The following is a 26,274-nucleotide window of genomic DNA, read 5'->3' on the forward strand; positions in this document are numbered from 1 at the left end:
GGTTGCAGTGTTGTAGTTCCCCCAATCTGGCGTGATTAGCCTAATAAAGCTAACCACCTCCCTGGGGGATGCGTTCCAAATATCAGCTGGCTGTAAGTAGTGCTTGCCAAATATTTTGAACCTACGATGGATGTGTGCACTGCAAGAGCAGAGAAGGTGTTGTGAGGTTTCGTCCGTCTCGTCACAGAAACGGCAATTTGTGTTTTGGACGACACCGATCTTGTATAAGTGGTATCTGCTTGGGCAGTGACCAGTTATTAGACCGATGTATGTTCTGAGATCCCTTTTGTTGAGACCTATAAGTTTTTGTGTTTGTGTCGTGTTTATTGTTACGAACCTTTTGGACTGATTCGCATTGGAAACTGTATTCCAATTTGATTGAATTTGACCGAACAACCAGTTGTTCAATTCCGTGTTTAGTGCAGAGTTTGAAATGCCAAGGAATGGCTCTGGACCAATGAACATATTGGTTGATCCATTCCTTGCTAGCTGATCGGCAATTTCGTTACCCTCTAGACCCGTATGTCCTGGGATCCAATATAGTTTAACTCGATTGCGTTCAGCTAGGGATTTCAGTGCAAGAATGCATTCCCACACAAGTTTTGAGTTGCAAGTGAAAGCCTTCAAAGATTGAAGCGCTGCTTGACTATCAGAGAAAATACATATGGTGACATGTCTGTAATTTCTTTTCAGACACAGCTGCGCACATTCCTTGATTGCATAGACTTCTGCTTGAAATACTGTAGGCCACTGTCCAAGAGAGACAGAGATTTTGGTTTTCGGTCCGTATACTCCAGACCCTGTCAAATTATTCATTTTTGAACCATCTGTGTAGAATTTAATAGATCCCGGTAAAATGGTGGGTCCACCTCCTTCCCATTCCTCGCGAGAAGGAAAGACCACCGTGAATGGCGAGTCATAGTTTACCACTTTTTCCATCCAGTCACTACATTTTTCAACAATAGGATTTATCGAAAATTCGTTTAATATACTGAGGTGACCTGTTAAGTCCCCTGACAGTAGGACTGTTGATCGTTTTAGCCGAAGAGCACTTTTCTCAGCATCCAGCTTTATGAATTGATCCAGCCGGGGCAGATTGAGTATAGCATCTAGGGCAAACGAGGGGGTACTACGAACTGCACCGGTTATGGCAATACAGGCAGTACGTTGAATTTTGTTCAGCTTAGCTCTAGCCGTAGCTTCCTTTGTCTTAGGCCACCAAACAAGGGACGCATAGGTTATTCTAGGCCGAACGATTGTTTTATAGATCCACATGATCATACTGGGTTTTAGACCCCATGTTTTACCACAGGTCTTTGAGCAAACCCAGAGTGAATTGAGACCTTTATTTATGATTGTTTGAAGATGGCTGTTCCAATTTAGTTTTGCGTCAAGTGTGATGCCAAGATACTTGACCTCATTTGAGTAAACTAATTGTATTTGGTTCAAGAAAAGAGGGTGGAGTTGTACCTTTCGTCTTTTTGTGAACGGTACAATTGTTGTTTTTGAAGGGTTTATTCCTAGTTTCTCTTTTTGACACCAGGAGAGTGTGTGATTGAGAGCAATTTGCATCCTTGATGAAATAACGCTGTCAAATTTGCCTCGTACAATAATGACTACGTCATCTGCGTATCCAACAACTTCAAAACCCCTTCTTTCTAAGCTATCTAGCAGTTCGTCCACCACTAATGACCACAATAAGGGAGATAGTACTCCCCCTTGAGGGCATCCCCTTGTAGCCATTACAGTAATGCGCGAATCACTCAGCTCAGATGAGATCTGTCGATTTGCTAGCATAGCATGTACCCAGGTTGCAATGCATGGGTCGAAGTTTCTCCTCAACATTGCCGAACCTATAGACGAATAAGAAGCGTTATCGAACGCGCCCTCAATATCAAGAAATGCTATAAGAGCGATTTCTTTTGCATCAAAGGTTCTCTCGATCTTGTTCACTAACGTGTGCAGTGCTGAGACCGTTGATTTTCCGCTTTGATAAGCAAATTGGGATTTAGAAAGAGGCATAGTTTTCATAAATTTAGAATCTATATACTCGCATAATACCTTCTCCATGATTTTAAGCATTACCGAGGATAGGCTTATCGGTCGGAATGCTTTAGGGTTGGTTTTGTCCTTTTTTCCTGCTTTTGGAATAAAGACAACTCGAACTTGACGCCAATCATTTGGAATGTGTCCCAGAACTAAACTTGCCTTAAAAATCTCTACCATGTGTGGAATCAGTGTCTCTTCCTCTTTTTGGATAAGCGCTGGGAAGATTCCATCCATGCCAGCAGATTTGAATGGCTCGAAAGATCTCACTGCCCTAACAACCCTATCGCGAGTAAAAGCTTCTTTGGCAACCTTTATTGCGTCCCTTTTTGCTCCTGAGTCCCCTGATAGGAACCCGTGTGGAACTGAGACGTCAAGTCTGGCACCTTCAGCATTTAGACTCGTTTGTGGGATTGAATCAGGAAAGTGAACTCTTAGCATTTCACTCAGTGTTTCACGAGGTTCCACAGTGAGTGAACCGTCAGTCCTTTGAAGACTTCCCAAACCATTGGAGTGATCCTTCGAAAGAGTTTTATGAAGTCGAGCAGCTACGGGAGTTTTCTCAATGCTTTCACACATGAGAACCCATGATTTCCGTTTTGCTCGTCTCATTTCTTTGTTATACTCTGTCAGAGCCTTTCGGTATAGACTCCAATCAGAAGTGCGTTTGGCTCGGTTGAATTCCTTCCGAGCAGTTTTCCTGAGTTTATCAAGGTTGAAGTTCCACCATGGAACATCTCTGTTCGAACTAACTGTTTTGATCGGACAGCTCTCTTGATAAGCATTTAGAATTTTGTTTTTAATAGAATCCGAAGCTGCTTCTAACTGTATAATAGTCTGAATATTCGGCTCTATTATATAGTCTTCAGAACGGAGAATAGCTGAGTAGGTTTCCCAATCAGTTTTCTTGGGATCTTTAAACGACTTTTGAATCATTAGACCCCCTTCCCACTCGAAGACTATATGTTTATGGTCTGACATAGATATTTCATTAGAAACATGCCAGTTTTTTATTTTATCCGAGATGGATTGACTGCATAAAGTCAGATCAAGGACTTCTTGTCGTAAGATGTTTTCAAATGTAGGCTTATCACCGACATTGCATATGTCAATATTTTTGGAGGAAAGAAACTGCAAAAGATGCTCACCTCTGATATTTGTGTTTGTACTTCCCCATACAAGGTGATGAGCATTGGCGTCACAACCGATGACGAAGGGGATGTTGTGTTTTTGACTGTAAGAGACAAGAGCAGCCATCTCTGGAGGAGGAATGTCTTCTGCGTCGCCAGGGAAATACGCCGAAACCATAATGATCTCAGTACTGCCCCTAGCAGTAGAAACCTCCATCCTGACCGCCACGATGTCCCTTTTGATGAATTCTGTAATTGGAAAACATTTAGTATCATTGCGTATTAGAATAGCTGCTCTGGGAGAGAGCTGGCTGTCATCATATACCAACCTACACGAGTTTAGTTGAATACCTTGTATTCGAGTTTTGTTGACCCATGGCTCTTGAATCAGTGCCACGGAAAGGTGTTCTTTTGTGAATCTCCTGCAAAGCACATCTGTTGCGCACTGAGCATGATGGAGATTCACTTGGAGGATTTTAATCATTGCTGAGGCGTTCCGCATTTTCCGGACGTTTGCCGTCCTTCTTTGGATGTTGCGGATCATCAACTTTTGATTTTGGGGGATGTCTTAGATTTTGGTTTTTGTCCTTTCCCTTACCTAGGCCTGCTGGCTTATCCGCTGTGGTCAATTTTACACTTTTGACATTTCCACTGCCTTTATTGGGAGCCATTGAGGTGACACCGCTTGGGCCAGGAAGTGAGGTCAAATATGCATCTTTTCCATCAGAGGAAGACAAGCTAGCCTGTATGGTGGGAGTTGGTTGTGGGATGCTACTAGAGGCCTCCTCAGATTTCTCTTGGGTCGGCTGTCCAGTTGGATTGTCTTTGGAGTTTGGGGTTGTGCTCTTTACTTTCCTCAACTGTATTTCTCCAAAGCGGAAGTTGAGGATGAACTTGGATTGAATGAGTTTTTCCATGGACGGTCCATCTACATTAAAGACCCACACCACATGCTTGTTGTTAGGAGTGAGCCGTTGCATGACACGCCAGTTGTTGGTTATCAGATCGTTCTGACTCTCGATGAGAGCTTTGATACGATCATCGGTGTATTGTGCGCTTTGAGGGAAGAAGGCTCGAATCAGTTCTGGACGTTGAATCTTATCCTCATCCATTGCAACCAACTCAACGCCTTCCAGGGGATTTAATGCAGGTGTTATCTCCTTTACCCATTCCGCAGTCTCCTGATCCTTACAAATAAGAACCATATGGCCAGACTTGTAGATAAGGTTAGAGAACTTGGGCTTCATTGTCGCGTTCCGTTGTTGTTCAACCCGAAGCAGCAGTGCCTCCTGGAGAACGTCCAGCTGAGTCGTTGAAAGTTGGGTCGTGGGGAAGTCTTTTGGGATTATTCCGACTCTCCTGCGACTGGTAATTTCACCGTAGCTTAGACTAGTCTGTTTTTTATCTTCTGGAGGGGGTTTGTTGATCGTCGAGGCTGTTGAGCTGTTGGTTTCCTGTTGCCCAACGCGCTTTCTCGGATTCAGGTGTTGTTTCATCCGTTTCTGCTTATGTTCTTCTTCAGCATTTGTAGACTTGTCAAGGTCCTGCCGAGTGCGTTTCGAAGGAGTTGACACCATAGCCTCACCCCCCGTGATTCTGGATAGGGCCTCAGGGCGGCTTAAGCCACTTTGTCGGAGCGCTTTTAGCTGCTTCCTTTGGCTCCGAGTGATCTTTTTGGTGCCAGTAGGTTTTTGTTTGTTCGCGTCATCTGTTGGATGTTGATCGGTCTTCCCATCAATAGGACCCGAGGTGACGTTCGATCCTGTGATTGATGGCTGCGATCCTGACAAGTTTATTGTGACTGTAATTCCATCCTCTTCGTCGTCCATTGGTTCAACCGAAGGATGGAGTCCTGGGTCGTTCGGGAGTGTCAGAGGGAGGTCGGTTTCCATGTTTTCATGCGAACTACTGAGAAGCTCATCTTCGGTCAGTCCAAGCTTACCAAAAGCATTCTCTGTTTCCGTTTCGTCCGACTGGGAGAGGCAGTCGTCACCTTTTTCGAACTGAGGGAGGCAGTCGACACCTTTTATTTTGGTTTGATTATTTGCACTCATTTTTTGGTCCCACGAGTCGCTGGGGAAAGACGGTCCGCTGCATCATTGCCCCGCCCTAATGCAGTAAGAGCTACATACTGGAGAGTTCGCCCTGGTGCTCTCCAGGCTCCGTTAGCGATTGAGCATATTTTTAAACCCCCTCAACCATTCATCCATCAGCACGGGTCGCATCACACCTTGGGATTGGGGTTACCTGATTAGTAGATTTTTACTACAGGATCAGGCAATCCGTAGTGTTATTCTTAGCCAGTTGAGACAACCACTACCGACACTACACGGCTATCTAGGCTGCTTGGAAAAGAAGATAACATTGAATATTAACTTCTATGAACGACCAAGCAGCCGTAATCTGGGTCGTCACTGGTTTGTTGCGCAAGCAATCGAATGACGAAAAACAAACTTGGAGAGCACTCACAACTCCACGCTACGGGGCTTTGATAGGAAATTTGCAGAACTGTTAGTCATGGCAATGGTAACATTGTAGCGATGTGTTTAGAGTAGATGTTCACACACAAGGATTGGTCGTAGTAAAAGTAAACAATGACACGCGGCAATCTCTCGCATTGATTTTGCCCGTGGTGACAAGGCTACGTTTGTAATGTTCAACGAAATTCTATAACAAATTTTCAGTTTATACGAAAAAGACGTAACTTTTAATGAAAAAATAATTGAAAAGCCTTAGGCTTTGCTCCTCTTACGAAATCTCAACCCTTTATTCTAGAAAGAAAGATATTCCTAATATGGAGTAAGAGGAAGTTGACTGCGTACAGTTCTTCGCTAGAAACTAGTTGATCAATTTTATGGTTTTTGCTGTTAATATGATTATTATTAGACACGGTTGGATGGAAAACGTAAATTCTCGCTTCAGTTCACTTTTTGGGATCCATTTTGCTCCTAAAATTTCTGTACAAAATTTCAGCACGATTAGTGAAACTATAATTTAGCGCCAGCCGTCCAAAGTTTGTATGGGACCTACTATGGCAAAACTTACTTTTACAAGGAAAAAAATTAAAATTAAAATTTAGCACAAGTTTATTATTAGCGTCGGATCTTATTCTTAGCACTTTTGATTCGCTTCGGCATTAGGGATTTTTGAAAGCTACTGAACTCTAATTTGACCGCATTATACGCCGTATTAAAGTACTTCTTATTGCAGTTTTAGATAATTCGGCCGAGAAAAAATACTTCATGTCAAAGTGAATCATGGAAGTGCCCAAGTAGCTCTGCACCCTATTCCTTAATTGATCATCACCTTGCCATTCGGTTTACATTGAATAACTTTCTCTACAAGTGTCGGCATATTTTGCGATCTTGGCAATGTTTTTTATTGTAAAATTATCTATCGAGGTCTATTATAAGATTTATTATAAAGGTTAATTCATGGGCCCAGATAGCCGTAGCGGTAAACGCGCAGCTATTCAGCAAGACCAAGCTGAGGGTTGTGGGTTCGAATCCCACCGGTCGAGGATCTTTTCGGGTTGGAAATTTTCTCGACTTCCCTGGGCATAGAGTATCATTGTACCTGCCACACGATATACGCATGCAAAAATGGTCAATCGGCATAGAAAGCTCTCAGTTAATAACTGTGGAAGAGCCCATAAGAACACTAAGCTGATGAGCAGGCTCTGTCCCAGTTGGGATGTAACGCCAGAAAGAAGAAGAAGAATCATGACCTAAAGCGATTTTGCTGTGAAAATATTAGTTTTCTTAAAGTATCCCATACAAACTTTGAATGGCTGGCGCTAAATTATAGTTTTACTGATTGAGCTAAAATTTCGCATAGTTGTTATGGGACCCTAAGCGACTGGAGTTTAACCAATTGATATACCATGCCCACACAGTTACGGATCACCCACAGTGACGGATCACTTTGGCGTTCAACATCGGATAACTCGCTCAAAACATAAACGTTGACGTAAAACATATTTTTCCCATGTTATACTATTTGTCTTCTACCATTTGCAATGTTAAGCACAAAATTCAACCGCTAAATAACGGTGTTTTTGACAAATGTTTAGTTGGTACCACACAGCTATCATTATATGGTTGTTTTCTGTAAGAAGTGCCGTCAGCATTCATAAGCTCCCACAGGTGGTAAAATTCAAATGTTATAGCATGTTTTATACTCGTTCGCTTCGATTTAGTATGAATTCATCTTTGGAAAACATTTTACATGAATTTTTATTCAAAACACCGAATATTAGCACTTCTAACTAGTGATCCATAATATGGACCAGGAAATGATTGTTTACCACGGTTATGGATCACTTCCAAAGAATGTAGATTACTGCTATTTTATGTTTTGGATTCGACATTTTCAGACAATAGCACTAAGGATAAAACTAATAAAACTTCAAGGTTTGTAAATTTCATATTTTAGCAGACAAAAATGGGTGGAAAACTTGGTGTGGAGCGGAAACAGTTCATGTCTCACTTACTACAATGCAGTATCACAATAAAAAGGGCATTTTACCCTTGTTTCCAGCTCTAACACTGCTATTTTTTGCAGTAATATATGTCACATTGTTAACTTTCGCCATACCATGCAATAAAGATGCATTGAGTTGAAAATCTCTTGATTTTGCGCACTGATCCGTAATATGTCACAATTTGATCCATAATATGAAAAATGATCCATAATATGGTTTTCAGGAACCGACACAATTTTTAATTTTTATGCAATCCTATGTAAATATTACACTCAAAACAGTTTACTAACCGAAGCTCCAATTTGAAACGATTCGATTCGTGCTTTTAAATTACAATTTAACGTTTTCCATGTCGTTTTATTGAATTTTATATGTTGAACTCCACACTATTTGATCCATAACTGTGGGGTCATGGTAGATATAGAAGGATGATTTTTTGAGTACGAATCCAATGCAATCTTGAAAGAGAATTTTGAGAATAAATATTCATCGTAAATTGGATACAGCAGGATTCCACTGAATTATAGACATGGTTCTCACATAATCCCGGACATAGGAAGATTTGTGTATATTCGGTATCTTTTTCTGTTAGTAAAAAATACATTTTAAAGATGAGAGAAGTATTTTTATGCGAAGAAAAGTTATACAAATTTTGACCAAAAGAACAAAGCTGCTGTAAATACCTCGACCTATCATAGTTATCATAGTAAATCCTACACATATCAAGGGTTTTGTACATAATGCTTGGTGACTTTCTGGCAGAATACTTCTGATGGACAATCCCATATAATCCAGCGCAGAAAAAAAAAACCTTCCAGATGTTCTGACGGAACTTGGAAAGTTAAATTCTCAGAGGATCCCTTTAAGTTTATTTTCAGTATCCTAATCAGATTGAACTGATTGATTAAACTGACAACCATTTGACTTCAAAAAAATATGGAATTAGAAAGAATAATGTTGACTTTCTAAACCAAAACTATTGTAAAAAATGCGAGATGTGTTTTAAATATATGCTGGACGGGATCAACTGTTGATTTATACTGAAAAAATTTGAGCAATATTTTTGGAATTTCTCAAATAAATGACCGAACAATGTGCAGATGAAGCTTTTATGAATAACTGGAACATTTGCTAAGCCTTCTACATTTATTTTTGCTCACTGCATTTCACTGAAATTTAAAAACGGCTCTGGCTGGTACACTGAGTCAAAAATCTAGCCCCTTATTTTATTTATTTATTTATTTATTTATTTCACCGTCTTCGACTGTAAGTCGTACAGACTGAACTAACTATATCTAAATTTGCTATGGCCTACTTATACGGATTTTGAACAAGTTTTTGGATATATCAAAATCGAATTCGTTACAAATCTCGTTAAACGACCGAATGCAGGAGTCAAGCGGGTTGTTGTAGCCGTAATTTGTCCGGTGATATGGAACAGCTAGTAATGGAGAGTTTCGGAAACTACGAGGAGGGATGTAAAGCGGTGTTTGCTCAAGAAGCACGGGACAATCAATCGCATTTGTGATGATGTCGAAAACTAGCAACCGTTGACTTCTCTCACGTCTGCAAGATAGTGGCTCTAATCCTATCAGTTGACAGCGTTCAGCATATGGAGGAAGATTGTTTGGATCGTTCCAAGGAAGCAGTCGCAATGCAAAACGTACGAATTTCTTTTGGACACGTTCGATTGAGAGTACATCCGTAACATGATATGGGGACCATATCGGGGAGGCGTACTCTAAGATGCTACGTACTAACGCACAATATAGCACTTTCAATGCGTAGACATCTGTAAACTCCGCAGCATGTCGACGTATAAATCCTAGCACTGAGAATGCTTTGGCACTCGTTGTCTTCACATGTTCCTTGAACGTTAGTTTTTCGTCGACGATAACTCCCAAGTCACATATGGATGTTACTCTCTGCAGTATATCGGTGTTCATGCGATATTGGTGGTTGATTGGGGAGTTTGAACGGGTGAAGGATATAACCTTGCATTTTTTGCAGTTCACGCGCATACCGTTATTACTACACCAGGTTAACATTACATTGATATCCTCTTGCAATGCCGCACAATCGTGTAACGAACGTATGACTCGGAAAAGTTTTAAGTCGTCGGCGAACGACAGCTTGAACGAGGAAAGGAGATAGCACAGATCGTTTACGACATCCACAAAATCAAATATTCGACTATTTTTGACAAAATCAAATATTCGACTATTTTTGACAAAAACGAGACCTGGATTTAGCTAGAAGAGGTAATTTTTTTTTTAATTTTTGGCAAGATCTTTGAAGAAATGAGTATTTTAAAACTTTCTTTTTACTATGAGCATTTCCACAGTTAGGGATTTAGACCCTATTTACTATGGCACTTTTGATTCACTTCGCAAAGTTTTTAAAGCTAGTAAGCTCATATTAGTATTGAAATGCTTCTCGTTGCAGAGTTTCAGACAATTCGACCGAAAAAAAAAACCGCATGTCACAGGGGGAAACCCTGAACGAATTTATTGAGACATCAATGGGGAATTTTCTGTAGGAACTCCTGGACGAGCTCCTGGAGTAACCTCTAAAAACAGCGGAAATTTTCTGGAATGTTTTCTGGAAGATCTCTCGAAATAATCCCTAGAGGATTTTCTAAAACTATGTACGAAAGCATCTGGAAAAGGCTTTAGGACATTTGGTCGAATGACATTTGGTCGAATGGACGTTTGGTCGAATTACTTTGGAACATTTCGTCGAAAGAATATTTTTTAAAAGTTGATCGAAAAACTGTTTAGTTCAACAGATATAAAACAGAACTAGATTATTTGCACAATGGATGATCGGACACTATCTACATGATTATTATTACCCACGCTTTAAAATGTGATTAGTATGTGTACTAGTGTATATATAGGATAAATTATTCTTATAAATGTTCTTATTCTTCAGAAATGTTTGGACTGGAAGACAGGCCGTTTTATTCTACCCAATTTTGTAGAATTTCACAGATAATTGTGCCTATTTATTGTTCACCGTTGGAAACACAACGTCTTATTGAATTTATTATTCTTTCAAATTATCATCATTCTTCATAAGAAATCCTAGACAATATTCTCGTCCCTCAGTTATTGGAATGTTAACCCTCTTATACCCAAATTTTTATTTTTGATTTAAGTATTATTTTTCGTTATCTAAAATCGTTCTAAACACGTTTTGGGCAATTATTTATTTTTATTCGTAAATTTTTAAATTTTAGTTTTTGATTTTTATAATTTTTATTTTTGAACATCCCTAGCTTTTTTCATTTTTTTCTAGTTGTTGATTTTTGGCTATAATAAAAATTTAAATTTTTACGGCACTTTTAAAAACATTAATTTTTTTATTTTTTTTCGGAGCGTAATTTATTTTCCGTGTAACTAACGGAAAAACAGGTTCGAAATTATATTAATACCACCAGGCTCTTCTTTTGCGATAGGTTGATCGTAGAAAAATATAAAAAGTACGATTTTTTATATTACACGTTAAATGAACCCCAGGCATTTGTAGGTTATATAAGAATGCAATTTTTCAAACAATTTCTAAAAATACAAAAAAAAATCAAAAGTCATAAAAAACTTTTCTAATATGCCTGTTATGAGTCAAAGTATAAGCCAAAAATAAAAACATTTTGATTTCCGAGCTACGAAAAAATAAACAAAATTCCAAAGTGTACCCCGTCTAAAGGCGGGGTTGGGTATTAGAGGGTTAAATATTGTTAAATTTATTATTCTTTAAAAATGTCATCATTATTTTCACATAATTGCTTATCTTTATCCTAAGCCTAATTCCAGTGTGAGTGCTCGGAACCTTTAATACGTATTAAGTTTTACAGTATATGGCCGTTGGTAAGTATTTAAAATTCTTGAAGAACACCTCAGCCATCTTGAGCTGTCTGCATATGATTCACTTTTACACGTTGAATAAAGGGGACAATTTTGATGGCCATGGCTTTTAGGAAACGATTTTGATGAAATGTATCAAAAGTTCCAGCTGTAGGATACATTTTCTTACTCATGGTTAATTACCTATTGTTGTAATTGTGACTTTCAGCTAAATTACATTCCTTGGGCAAACATATGCCTCCGATGATGTAGTCGATGATTTCGATTAATAATAAGTAAATAATTATTTCAAACGAAAATTACCAAACAAGAGAATTGTTTTTATCCAGTATATCGCATAAAGCTAGACAAATCAACTTAGATGACAAAAGTTGTAAGTAGTAATAGCACCTACCAAACATTCTTTCCTTTTTTCAATTAACAAATATCATATGATTATTAGACCAATTAAATTCTTTTCGACCAAATGTCCATTCGACCAAACGTCATTCGACGAAATGTCATTCGACCAAATGTCACAGATTCCTTGCAAAAAAAGTTTGAATAATTACTAAAGTCTGCGAGTTTTTTTTCGGGAAAAAATCCTGTAGAAACTAGTTAAGTATTTTTACACATTCATTCGTAACAGACGAATTCTCGCGAAACATTACTAAAGGACCTATCTAACATTGAGAGGCTCTCTTTGTTTACTTTCTCTTTCATTAATAACTGAGTCACATTAAACTCTTCTGTTGCGTTTTTTGTATGAAACGCTAGTCAAGGAAATTGAGTTTCGATCTATAGTGAAAAACTTCCCAAAATCTTTAGTGTTCCACTGTTATAATCGAAAGAGAACGAGAGAGGAGATAATCTCTCATTTGTACATAGGTCCTTTAGTAATGTTTCGCGAGAATTCCATGTCAAATCGATCAGTCACAGAACTCGAACATCTTCGATTTGCAGTAAATGTTGCACATGTTTTCGATATGGTAGAATAAGTGTTTTCTATAGGGAAATTGATCATTTTGACTCAATAATACTTTTGAAAATGGCCTACAAGTTTTTGCACGCAATATATTTAAAAAAATCTAACTCCGAAACTGTTGATTTTAGAGAAAAATGTTATATGAAGAAGTTGTTACGAACCATTTGAACTACAAGAAAAAAGTATACACTGAAAAAATATACATTTTTTCATGAAAAATTCAGAAATAAAACTTTAATTTTAAATTACACAAAAACCCGATTTTTTATATTCATTAAATTTTATAGGAATATGATAGGAAACAGATGTTTGGGACAAAATTTCATGATGGAGAAATTGAAAAAAAAAATTCTAAGAACAACTTGTGGTCGATTTTTAAAAATTGTTTTTTTTTTTGTCGAAATAAATATGTTCTGATGACACAATAAGAATCTTGAAACCATTCTTAACCATAATGATTATCATGATCACTTCTCTAAAAGTAGCCATTTTTGAATTATATCAAGTTCAATGCAAAAAATGATAATTTAAATAATAAAATAGCCCACTTTAATTAGTTATTCGCAATTCTACATCAAGAAAAATAAGTAAATGGAGATAAATGTGGAATATTGTCTCGAAAACGTATTGTTTTTTTTTTTTATGGAGATTTGAGAATAAGTAATGAAAATGGCCTATTTCATTATTTAAAAAAAAAAACATTGTTTGCATTAAACATGATATAATTCACAAATGGTTATTTTCAAAGAAGATCTCATGATATTCATTATGGTTTAGAAAGATTTCAAGATTCTTACTTTGTCTCATACATCGGTTGACATATCAGCAAAAAGTAGCGTTTGATGTCAACGGCACAAAAAAGTGCCGCTATGCAAAAACTTGATTTTTGGCTGACATATTAGTTAAACTAGTGTGTACACCATAATTCTTTGCAAGCACTCATTTTGTAAATTGTTGCAGAAATACCATTTTGATTACTTAAAAGATTTTCCATTAATATTCAGGGCCGACTCGTAGCCTGAGTAGTGTGTGATCCTTTGACCGTGACGCTTGCTCCTGCGCGGGCGGGTGAAGCGGTCAGACAGGATTAATCTTGTTACGCGCGTAGTGCAGTGGAGGGGGAGAAAAATGGCGTGATAATTTAGTAGTGTGTGATCCTTTGACCGTGACGCTTGCTCCTGCGCGGGCGGGTGAAGCGGTCAGACAGGATTAATCTTGTTACGCGCGCAGTGCAGTGGAGGGGGAGAAAAGTGGCGTGATAATTTAGTAGTGTGTGATCCTTTGACCGTGACGCTTGCTCCTGCGGGGGCGGGTGAAGCGATCATGTTATGCGCGTAGTGTAGTGAAAAAGTGTATAGTATTTGGCGGTAAGCTCAGTGTGGCGCGGAAAAAAAGAGCATTACATCCAGGTAAAATCGTTCTATTACCATTACCATTACCACCTATTACCATTTGAAAATAAATACGTGCCAGGGTCGAAAATTTAATTTTCGATTCGGGAAGTGTAAAAACATTTCATATATCCATTTGATATCTGGGTGTTTTTATGCGGGGCTTACTGTATATGAAAATGACCTCAGAATGTGTGTGTATTTACTGCCATTCTTGAAATGGGTCGTTGGAATTTCAGTAGAGCTATCACCTTTCATATCCCGGGCTAAAATTGTCTGCAGATATAAAGATATCGAAGGGTATCAAAAATACATGCATACAATTTTCTTCCATAAAAGCACTGCCGGTCAGTGGGAGGTGAATTGTATACACACACACACACACACACATATTCAGGGCCGACTCGTAGCCTCACTTTTCACCTGTTCTGCGAACCTAAAAATAGCTTATTTAACAAATTTATATAATAAAGCAAACAGCAAATGATTGGAATTTTCCTTTCCAACAAACTTGCTACTTGCTAGATGCAAATTTTTCGCTGAAATTCAAGAATTCATATTCGTGGAACAGGTAGCTTTGATGAAGCTCTACTGTTACTATCCATAAATTTTTTTGAACTCTCTCCAAAATCCACCGAAGCACTTTTTATAGCAATTCCAAAAGAACTCTCCAACGTTTCCTTGCCATACAACCTGAATGAATCGTTCGAAAAGCTCAAGAAGCAAATTGAAATTCTATAGATGTTCTTTGCAAATGCCTCGTATCGGATTTGGTCTAACTATTCAACAGCCTTATTCCGATCGACCGATCCAAACCAATAACTATTCCCATTTAGAAGTAGTACTGTTTTGCACTCAAATTTTTTGGTTGTGCAAGAAAAACGAGACACCCTTCATGGTGTTACGTTTAACACAAAATTTCAACATAATCATATCAATACTGTTAGGGATTAGGAAAAAAACAGACGTTTTGATTGAAATTTGTTAGAAACGCCTTTAAGGCTTTTTCTCTGCTAAACATCAGAAGACAATTCCATCGAGTAATCGAGTGGCTTTGCTTGAAAATGAGGAAACTTGAGGAACCTTATATAAAAAGTAGAAACTTCTTGGTACTTATGCATTACAAAGTCCAAGTCTCAATTTCTAAAAAGAAACCCGCGACTAGGCAGTATACTGTTCCTGAGAGTTTTTAATTCTTAGTTACAAATAGGACATGATTTTTATTTACTTGCAAAAGTATTCTGAAACACTGTTGCAATATATTCTACTATTAGAATTTTTTCTCCGTTTGGTTCAAACTTCGCCTGTCGAAGATCGGAAATTTTAACGACTTCCTGGTACATAAACTATCCAACATGATTCACAATTGCAAAACTGGTCAATCGACAAAGACAGCTCGCAGATAACAACTTTGGTAGTACTTTGGTAGCTAGCCCTGTCTCAGTAGGAACATAATTCCGAAAAAAGAACTTTTTCACATTGCACACTTGACATCATCAAATTTAAACGTACACAATTGTAAACGATCGAGCTGCTGTTCAGGAGCACGTAGGTACTATTATCAAACTGTTTAAATGATTGACTGAGCATAATAAACAAAACAGTGTTCGCTACTATCTGAGGGATTATCAAGGAGCAAACAATGTTGTATTTGCACGTTTTCTGAGCAAAGATTCAATATTTGGAAAGCGAGATTCTCTATATTTAGACTTACAAAGAATTTCGAATAGTACTATGACCACGAAGAAATATAACTTATTACTTAATTTTTATTTTTAAACTAAATCAATTTGAGTAATGAATAATCATCAGCTTTAATTGAGTACATTTCATTACGATCAACTTCCGAAACGTAGACTGGCAGCGATATCTTTATTGATATCGGAAACTGGAACTTCAATCTTATCTCTCTGTTCAACTTTACCGAAGACACATACCTAATTGGCAAAGAGTGCACAAAGATAACAAACAGCACACGGTTGTGTAATATATATCCACGAATGTGTTGAATAATCGAAAAATCGAGTAAACGCACCTCCTACCATCTGCCAACCCCTCTGATACATCCACCGTAGACAAAACCGAAGCTTAACACGGTCGGTATCACACACCGTGAATCACACTACTCTTCCTGAACTGAAGTGGGGCTTTCGGTCGAAAACCATCCACGTGCCACTTTCACTTGTAAAACTATCAGAGAGGCTCGATACACTCCGCCAACAAATTACGGAACGCCGCAGCAATAACGGGGCGACGAAGCTGGTACACAACAGACAAGACTATTCGGTAATAACGCTTTGTGCAACCCAACAAACCTGACCACTACTGGCTGACTGACTGTCTCACCTAGTCACAAATCCACTTTGCACTGTTTTCCGCCAGTCAGACAATGCTGATGATGCTACCCGAACACTGCTAGGCTAGACACTAAAATCCGACCGAAGAAATTAAAACACCACTAAGTTCCGAGACAAGCGATCAGCTGGAGCTGGAATTACGATCCGTACTCTCGCGCGGTTCCCTGGTAACTGACTGACTCAGTGACTGACTTAGCTCGTCGCGCGGCGAGCTGGCTTAACATCTACCGTGGTTTGCGTAAACCGTGATCAAGCTCCTTCGATGACCGACCGGTTGTTCAATTTTTTCTACTATCTGTTTTCGCAAACGGCTTCGTTCGTGGTGGTCAGTCATCAGGTTTGATTGTATTGCTGCTATATGTTGTCCGGGAGAATTCGGCAGAACAGTCAGACCCATTAGATTACGCCGACCACACGAACAGCCCATAGCACGGTACATGTATTCCGGAATTGATGACTTTCTTTCGCATTATCTTTCGGAAAATTGGCGCGACCTAATCAGCCCTGCTGCATACACCGACGGTATCAGGAAACAGTCAGGGGTTTAAAACGTGTCCAGCTCTCATACATGTGAGTGATGGCACGATTGGTAGAGTGACCCCAGAAATCAGCAGACGTATGATGCAAGCAGCGTTCGAATGGAAACATAATAAATTTTGTACAGCCGTCGTTGGGGGTGATGATGTGTCGAATGAGGACGAAATTTGTATAATTAAGGTGAAATATTTTGGAATTCAGAAATGGATGAATGGTGGTGTTTTGGGACCTGCACACGGCATTTTTTTAAGGATTTTGCGTATAGTAAAGATCTGGTTCGTCATCGTTTGGTCGTCAACGACACTGGCTTGATAACTTCCTACGAGCTTTTTTACTAGTGTAGTGACAGACGATGAAAAATGATCTGGTATAACAATTTGTAAACGGCATTTAAAATAGTGATCGCTCAAACGTTCTTACGCTTCAACTTGTCGCTTTTCTTGTAAACGGGGTATATAACCCTTTTCATTTACTCATCCGGTGGTGTCTATTAGCGGTGCATAGAAATATCCAGCTTCTCAGGGACCATTCGACGTGATGGATTCAATTCCATTCCATTCTTGCTAGCTTTATTGTTTCTCAACTGATCAAAGTGTTTTCAATTTCCCTGCACGCGGGAACTGATTAATTTCCATCCTCCACTAAATTGATATAGAATATCCATTATCTTGACCCTCACTGCCTGTGCTTTTAGTACCGAAGACGTTCAAGTGTTTATCGAAGTACTGCATCCACCTATCAATCGCCTTACGATTATGGTCGAGCACCACAGTAGGCCCTGACGTCGATAATGTCGGATGAATGCCGTATCAGCGGTTTTCACATCGTGTTCCACGGAGCACTTGATGCTCCGCGAAGCCTTGGCAGGTGCTCCGCGACAGTTTTGAAAATTTGTATCAATGCCTTTCAATATGTCAACTTTTCGCATTAAAATACGCTTTTATTTATACCAAATCTAGCCATATCGAGAATTTTCAACGCTAACGCGCTAACTAATTAGTATCTCGTTGGTTTGTTGTTTTCGACGTTATTCTGTCAGTGAACATTTTCTACTTTAGCAATTTTCCCCGCTCAAATAACGTCTATATCATGTTTTAACATTAATTTAAAAATTGGGTCCATAAATGAACCTTGACACTTTTGATCATGTTTAACGTTCGCTTAGTCGACAAAAACACCTCAGGGGTTTTAGTTTTAACTCTGGGGTTGTTCCTATCTGACATTTCGGAAGGCACACGGGAAGCAAAATACACACAACATTTGAGTTTAAGCCAAGGGGTGTGACAAAATCTTAAAAAAACATAAAAAAAATGTTTTTTGGACTCAAACCAACGGAAAACTTTAGAAAATTGAGTAAACATGTGTAACTGGCCTAAACTAAAGCGTTTGGCATCAAAATTGGGACAGAGTTTTAGGACCCTATTTGTTTACTCAGCACTAGCGCCATGCAAAAAGCTTCAAGAATTAGTGCTTTCTTCAGGGGGACGTATAATGATCGATTCATTTGACATTAACCCTATCTTCCTCATATAGGCAAAGGTGCATTAAACCAAGGTACACTATACGCAAGTGAATAGTTCCATTTTCAAATTACTTAGCAAAAGAAAGATCTACAGAATCTTCCCCCAGAAATAAACTTTTGTAGATTTTCCTAAGAGAATTCCTTTTGGAATAGAGAGAATCAAAAAAGTAGGTTTGAGTACCTTGTGCCATTTAATTTCGCCCTAATTGCTTATCTTTGACAGATACGCGTATTTGAACTACCACTTGTAGCCTTCTTCAGTGTCACTCGATATAAGTAACTGTCACCTGTTAAAATCTCTATAAGATTCTCTTTAGCAGCAGCGTTCATCAAATCGTGCACCGCGGATCACTTGGTGCTCCGCAAAGCCTTGGCAAGTGTACTGAGACAGTTTTGAAAATTTGTACAAATGCTCTGATATAGCTCAACTTTTTACAAAAAAATAAGCTTTTAAATATACCAAACCAAGTCATACCTAGAATTTTCAAGAATCAAATTTGGAAAACAGAACAATCTAATAATTTGATCGATTAGTAATTCGTTGGTTGCGACCATTTCTAAATAGAGGTCTCTAGGTTTGTGCTGCTGAAACTTTATTGGTGGTTCATTTTCACTTTACGATGTTATGGTGGACGAAACACAGTTTTTAAGAGTCTTATACACACGGTGTCAAAATATTAATAAAACATTCTGTCGGCGAAATTTTTTCAGTACAGTTTGAGCTGCAATATTGGATTTTCTTGAATTTAGTGTAGAAAACAATCTTTGGAGTTGAAGAAATTCCATTTTTTCCCAACAGAATATTTTCGAAAATTTCAGGATGTGAATGTTTTGTCGAGATACTTATCCACATCAAAAAATTGAGGTACATGCAACTTCGATAATATTCGAAATACCAATACCATGATACAAAATAAGGAATATAGGACTAGATTTATCAGAATAATTAATATTTCCGTGAGAGTTGAACTTGTGGTTAACCCATACAAACACATCAATAAAGGCTTGAAAAGAAATATTTAGCTATAGAAACTCACTCAGTTGTTGGAACTGAAAACAAAAGACGGAAAAAATCATAACTAAAGCAATTCTGACGTTTTCAAGTCACGAACTTTAAAACATTTGACGGAAAAACAAATATGGTTCTATTTAGACGCCAACAACTAGATACATCGGTGGGAAAATCTCCGGACAAGCATCCTTGGGAGAATTTTTGGATCAGTCCTTTGGAAATAACTTAAGACAGCGGTTTTCATATTGTGCTCCGCGGAGTTTTGAACTATTCCAAAATTTTTTTTTTATAAAATACGCTTTTAATTATACCAAACCATGCCAAACCTAAAATTTTCCAATTTGGAGAACCAAAGACCGATCGTGCTGAAAATTGAATCGATTAGTAACTCGTTGGTTGTGACCAATTGATTCAATATCAATTTTTAAGACCACCGTTTCATTCTCTAGAGGTTTAGAGATGATATTAATTAATCTTTATCTTACGTTTGCGTCACGAAACACAGTTGTAACAAGTTTTATTAATACAAACGGTGTCAAAATATCGATCATTATCAAACTTTCATGTACTTCAGATATTTTTGTATGGGACAGTTTTTAACTGAAAAATTGGATTTTCTTGCATTTAGTATGGAAAATAACCCTCGCAGTTTAAAAAATCCTATTTCTCATGACAAAGGATATTTTGAAATATTAGAGGTGTAAAAGTTTTGTTGGTATACTTAAACCGTCGAAAAAAAAAACAGAAGAATGGTCAACTTCGATATGAATAGACAGCTTGATACCGTGTTACAAAAATTAGGAATATTTCCGTGAGTGTTGAACTTGTGATTAACCTATTGGAACACATTTATAAGAGGTTAAACAAAAATATTTCGCTACAAAAACTCGCTCAGTTCTTCGAACTTAAAACAAAATTCAGAAAACTTCCTAATTAATGAGATTCTTTAGTTTTCAAGCACGATTTTTTACGATAAACCAAATATAGTTCCATTTAATTGTTTAATTGTTACAGTTTAAGCCTAAAACTAAAAAGGCTTGTTATATCAAATAAAACAAATCTACTTAAGTTGGCATCAAAAGTTTAGAAGGCGCCACACAAATTGCGTGACGCTGGAAGAGGTGGTCGAATATTATAAATTTGTAATAAATGGGATGCTGCCAGAAAATAAAAATTGATGGAAGATTAATAAATTATAGTATCGATTTAAGTGTGGCAAAAATCCGAATTTCAAAACTAAGTGGTGATGAAAAACTTCGTGGGCTTCGTGGCCTTGCGGCAGTGCTGTAAAACGTGAACAGAGTCTGTTCATGCACAACAGAAAAATGCTACGCATCGGTGGTTCCTTTTGTGCGATTGCGTTCTTGCTTTCTGTGCTCACGATCGCCCGAACACAAATACTGTAGAGGGCATTGCATCATTTTATTTTGACATACATTCACGCATCCGATTCCCTGTGTTATTTCTACAATAACACCATATATCGATTAATTTTCTCAATACCTGACGTACATTAGTTTGTTATCAATCTATTATTATCATGATTCACCCAATAATTTACAAAAATAACTATGAACGGAAAAAAGAAACGGCTGTGAGCAGACTCTGCTCATCCAGCAATCACGCTCTTTTTACATATCCTTGTTCTGGTTCCCCGACGCAAGAATCTGTGAGCAAATCAGTCGCTGTTGGTGGTCATGTGAGCGTGGATCCTGGATTGGTTCATTTTGCGTAAACGGCATGATTCTTTCCACCACTGCCTTGCGGTTAGCGGCGTCAGTCGTCTAGGCGTATTGTGCATGGGGTGTGGGTTTCGATTCCCCCTCCACTCGGTGAAAACTTTTCGTCAAACGAAAAAATTCATCGCTGGGCTACTGGGTGTTTCGTGTTGTCCGTTGCCTAATGTTAGTGATCGTTCAGTCTGTGCAGCCTTTGTGCTGAAGGCGGTGTACATTAGAGTGATGCAAATTTTGAAATGTTTTGCTCCCCTATGCTTAAACGATTTTAATTATGGTAAATAGCATCCTCCCAAAGTTTGAAGTGATTCGGAAGAAATTTGACTGTGCACACGCCATTTGAAGTTTATATGGAGATTACTATGGAAAACGCCAATCTTTTGTGTTCAGCCCTCTAACACGTCATCATAATATTTTAGGTAAAAGTGAACACACTCATCTTATGTGAAAACTTCCCAGCTACAACTTTGTCAAAGACCACTTTTTGATTGGACCTCACGATAAATTGTTATTCTTCATCATAAAGTTGGTTTGCATGTAGCATGCTTCACCAACTGTTCGGCAGGCAACAGCGGTGCTCCTGGCGGGAAGCATAGACCAAAGTAATCCAGGCTACTATGTTCTACAGCAAAAAAAGCAGTGTTGCTCTGAAAGTAATTGAATGATCATCTCAGCACGATTTGGACTTTTGTTAATCAAATAATAACAAATAATCCTTACGTCCCATCGAAATGTGGTCTTCGGCAAAGTTGGTAGCTGGGAAGTTTTCACATAGGATGAGTGTGTTCACTTTTACCTAAAATATTATGATGACGTGTTAGAGGGCTGAACACAAAAGATTGGCGTTTTCCATAGTAATCTCCATATAAACTTCAAATGGCGTGTGCACAACCAAATTTCTTCCGAATCACTTCAAATTTTGGGAGGATCATTTTCATCATAATTTACATTCGTTTAAGCATAGGGGAGCAAAAACATCAAAATTAGCATCAGTCTAGTGTACATAATCTTTTTAAAAACAAGTGCTCCGCGTAATAATTTTGTTCCCAAAAAGTGCTCCGCGAGTCAAATACAATGAAAATCCCTGACTTAAAGTATTAGCGTTGGCCTGCCAGAAGATCCCCTGGAGCTATTTCTGGAAGAATTTTTGTAAATCCCCTCAAAGTGTTTAAGGTCTTGCTCCACGGAACACTTGATGCCTCGCAAAAACCTTGGCTGGTGCTCGGCGGCACTTCACAAAAATTCAAGACATACTTTCTAATTTGTTGACTTAACCCTCTAATACCCAACCCCTTTAGACGGGCTACACTTTGGAATTTTTTCGTAGCTCGGAAGTCAAAATTATTTTATAAGCTTGACTCATAACCAGGGCTGGGAATGGTAATATTATGCGTGGCGCGAAAAATTCTCGCGCCGACTATCTTAAAAAAACGCTTGTAGATCGCCGCAGGTACTTCAAATCGTTTGGTGTCTTCTGCGCGATCATGCCTTGGACAACCAGGAATAATCGCGCAGAAGACACCAAAACGATTCGAAGTACCTGCGGCGATCTACACGCATTTTAAGAAGTTTTCAAATAATAATAAATGAACAATAATCGCGCAATACACAGTAGTGGTAGGCTTGAGTTTTTGCGAAAATCGTGTCTCTTCTAATACAGTAGTTCAAAATTGTGAATCTCATCAAGTAGCCTATGTTGGGTTCATGAATTTTCTAAATCAGTAGTGTCATTGAAGGCTTTATATGCGGGAAATGCAGCGGGAAATAGAATATTTATCTACAGTAGTTTTGGGTTGCCCTTAGCAACGGGTGTTTTGCTATTTTCAAGGCAAATATTTTTATTTTCCGTTAGTTACACGGAAAATAAAAAATATTTCCAGAAAAATATTAAAAATTTAATATTTTCAAAAGTATCGTAACAACTTGAATTTTTATTATTGCCAAAAATCAGTAACTAGAAGGAAGCTTTAAGAAAAAATGAAGAAGGATAGGGATGTTCAAAAATAAAAATTATAAAAATCAAAAACCAAAATTCATAGATTTGCGAATAAAAATAAATCAATGTCCAAAACGTGTTTAAAACGATTTTAGATAACTAAAAATTATATTTAGATCGAAAATAAAAATTTGGGGTATTAGAGGGTTTATCACATTGAATCAAAGCATAATCTAAAACACCATCGATGTGGGTGACAATGGGTCAGAACATATTTTGAAATATCACAGAAAATATTTTTTGATTTTTGACCCGCTCTCACCCCCGACGACGGTAGTTCAGAATACATTGGGAATATTGTAATAAAATTTTAGTTAGATGTTCTTTGCGATTATCAACAGGTACTATCAAAGTGTGAAATTTCGGGAAACAGTAGTTTATTTTTAATATATAATTTTTAAAAAAGGACGAAAAAATACTTTTTTAAATTGTTATTGTCCTGAACATCTCTTGAGTAATTGCTGGAAAAAATCAAGACGAATTCCCTAGAGAATCCCAGAGGAGTTCCTAATGTATGTCTAATGAATTTACCGAAAGAAATTCCAATGCGTTTTCTCGATGAATCTGTCAAGAAAGTTCATAAGAAACTGTATAGAAATATTTTGAGCCTCTAAGTATTTACTGCAAGGAATCATCAATTTTTTCTTGCAGAAAATTCATCTCGATCACTCGGAAGATTCGTTTAAGAGTTAACATGGAATTCTTTAATAGTTTTCCTTGGATTTTACGCAGCAGTTTCTCTTATGATATATGTAAAATTTTTGACATAAAATCAAACAAAAATCTTTAATGTACTCAGATTCTATTACCGAGCAACTTTTTTAAATTCGATGATTTTTTTTTCTAAATACTGTAAAACTACACACTGTACCAAAACTGTGTGAATCTTATTTTAGTATATGGGAATGAGGGTCGATACATGCATTTTTCTATATGTATAAGCCACCCGTGATAGCGATAAGGAGAGGCTTGTGATTTTTTTTTGTATTCAAACTAAATCTGCTGCTTGACTCAAGGTAAAACACGGAGGAACCTAGCTACAATGCGGGGACACGAACGGGCGTCAAGTAGAATGCACTTGACTGAGCTGAGATAGGTACTTAATACTGCTGCTGCTGCTAGGTCAAAATATGGCACGATGTTGCATGATGTGGATCTTGGTTCAAAAGAACGGATCATTTGGCAAAGATTGTAGGGCAATGTTGATGACCTTTGAAATGTTAAGAAATTTGTTAGTGCTACTAATATGTATTCTTTGGGTAGAATGAGATTTGTAATAGTGACAGGATTTTATTTATATAATTTTGTATTTTTAGAAACATTACAAATGAACAATTCTTACAAACATGTGAATTTGTAATGAATTAGAATATGATAAAGTGTGTAAATAGAACGCTTTGTGATAAATTTAAGGGTAAAATTCAAAACTTGGCTAAAACTAGATTCGTGTACTCAAGCAAGCCAACCGCATTCTTCGTTTCTTTTACGTCAATGCCTTTCTTCAAGTACCCTACCCTCCCTAAGGCTAAGAGATGCAGTATTATTAGCCGAATAAATAAACGAAATACTTCGCTGGAAAACGACAAAGCGAAAACCTGTTTTCTGGCTAAAAATCAACATTCCCGTGTATGTTTAACGGGCGAACAGGTTGCAACGTTGCAGCTCACGATTTGTGATTGGATTGGAAAAGGGCTTGCGATTGTAATATAGTTATTAGTTTACAATCGCGATTTTCTATAAACTAGCACAAGGATTGTCAGGTTTACTATCAAACATACAAACTCGTACAATCTGACGTCTCGGCGGTAGCGTGAGGTGTTCTAGAGAAGCGAAGTTCATTGCGAACGTTCCTGTACTTTCGAATCATAAACAAAAAACACTGACCCGCACAGTGCAATAGCCATCCATCCAGAGCAGCTGAATATGATTATCTAGAGGTCAAATGAAGAGTGAAATCGAACGCTCACTAGTGATGTCGTTCCTCATAAGGTGTATCGGAAGGCTGCTGGATTGCGTGATTTGCAGTCACATTTGGTTACACGACGTAATAGCATGTAGCTTCGGTGCTTACTGCTGTAATGATAGATGCGACCTCGCGAGACGAGGAACACAACGAGGAACGGTGATACGTCAAATCCTGTGGCTGATTTCGCGGTACCGTGATCGGGAACATTGAACGGTTTAAAGACATGGAACTTGTTGAAATGCTGCACAAAACGTATATCTATCTAAGATATCATTGCAAAAAAACCGTTGAGAATGAATCTCAGCTACTAAGGGGTCCATTATTAGCACTGAAATCCTAAGCTTTTTTTTAAAACAAAATAGCAAAGGAAACTGAAGGAGATGGGCGTGTGGGGTATTCATAGAGGTTTTAAAATAGGTTTACGAAACGTGAATTTTATTAAAAAGAATGAAGTTTATTTTCTCATTGTTATTGATTTGTCAGTAAAGCTTTAATCCTAAAACTATGTTTGAATTAAAAATAGTGACAAAAGTGACATAAATAAAGATACCTTAGATAGTGAGCTTCAAAAAGAGTGACTCACTTCCAGCCCTGCTTTCACGAGAATGGTCACACCGGTCCCGTTTTACGGTACGTAACTCGTCTACTATGAAGATACCCTTACATTCGGAACCATCTCATTGAATGCAACTTATTCAAACGATCTCGGACGGTATGATTCTATCGGTAACCTTTGTTTAAGACGTATGACGACACAATAAGAACGCGTTGAAAAGGTGTTGCTTGTCTACAAACGTATTTGCATATTTCTTATCAACAATCACGACACAGCTGACCCCCAACTCCCTCTAGCAGCGCGTTGTCAGTTCACGTTTGAATAATGGTTGTTCGTGGTTGGGCATGGTGATAGGCGGCGGGCGCTATTTTGGGGCGATAGCTCCAGTAGAGATGTTATGAAATTGGTCAAGGTTGGAATGCTGTTCAAGATTGAGGTTGGCGGTGCGGTATTGGATCGATTCGTCTCCGGATTATTCTTTTTAACCTTCAGCAGAACTTGAAATGGTGCAAAGATCGTTGCACATATATTCACGTCATACGATTATTGATAACCGATTAATTTCATAATCATCCGATGCAATCGCCCGTGTTACGTAAAAGTCGAAACTGGTGATTGTGACGATCCACAACGCCATCTAGCTTATAGGAAATCTTGCAGGGAAAACATCCAAGTGCATTCAATTAAATCGCAAGCTCCTCGACTAGCGAGA

At 38.1% G+C, this 26,274-nt stretch overlaps 1 protein-coding gene across 10 annotated transcripts in view; it reads right to left on the reverse strand.

Moving 5' to 3' along the window:
* Window positions 1–26,274, reverse strand: part of LOC5564509 (ATP-citrate synthase) — a 77,398-nt gene that overhangs the window by 29,666 nt on the left and 21,458 nt on the right. For 2 of the 10 annotated variants that reach the window (XM_021845400.1, XM_001648798.2), the window contains exon 1: window positions 16,227–16,410. The exons of 5 other annotated variants lie outside the window; for them this stretch is intronic. The gene's annotated coding sequence lies outside the window, so the exon portion shown is untranslated. Of the gene's footprint in view, window positions 1–15,915; window positions 16,163–16,195; window positions 16,421–26,274 lie in introns of those variants that run through there. 3 more of the 10 variants (XM_021845394.1, XM_021845396.1, XM_021845395.1) reach the window with 3 other exon arrangements.

The sequence above is a fragment of the Aedes aegypti genome, chromosome 2 (assembly GCF_002204515.2).
Source record: "Aedes aegypti strain LVP_AGWG chromosome 2, AaegL5.0 Primary Assembly, whole genome shotgun sequence".
NCBI classification, from domain to species: domain Eukaryota; kingdom Metazoa; phylum Arthropoda; class Insecta; order Diptera; family Culicidae; genus Aedes; species Aedes aegypti.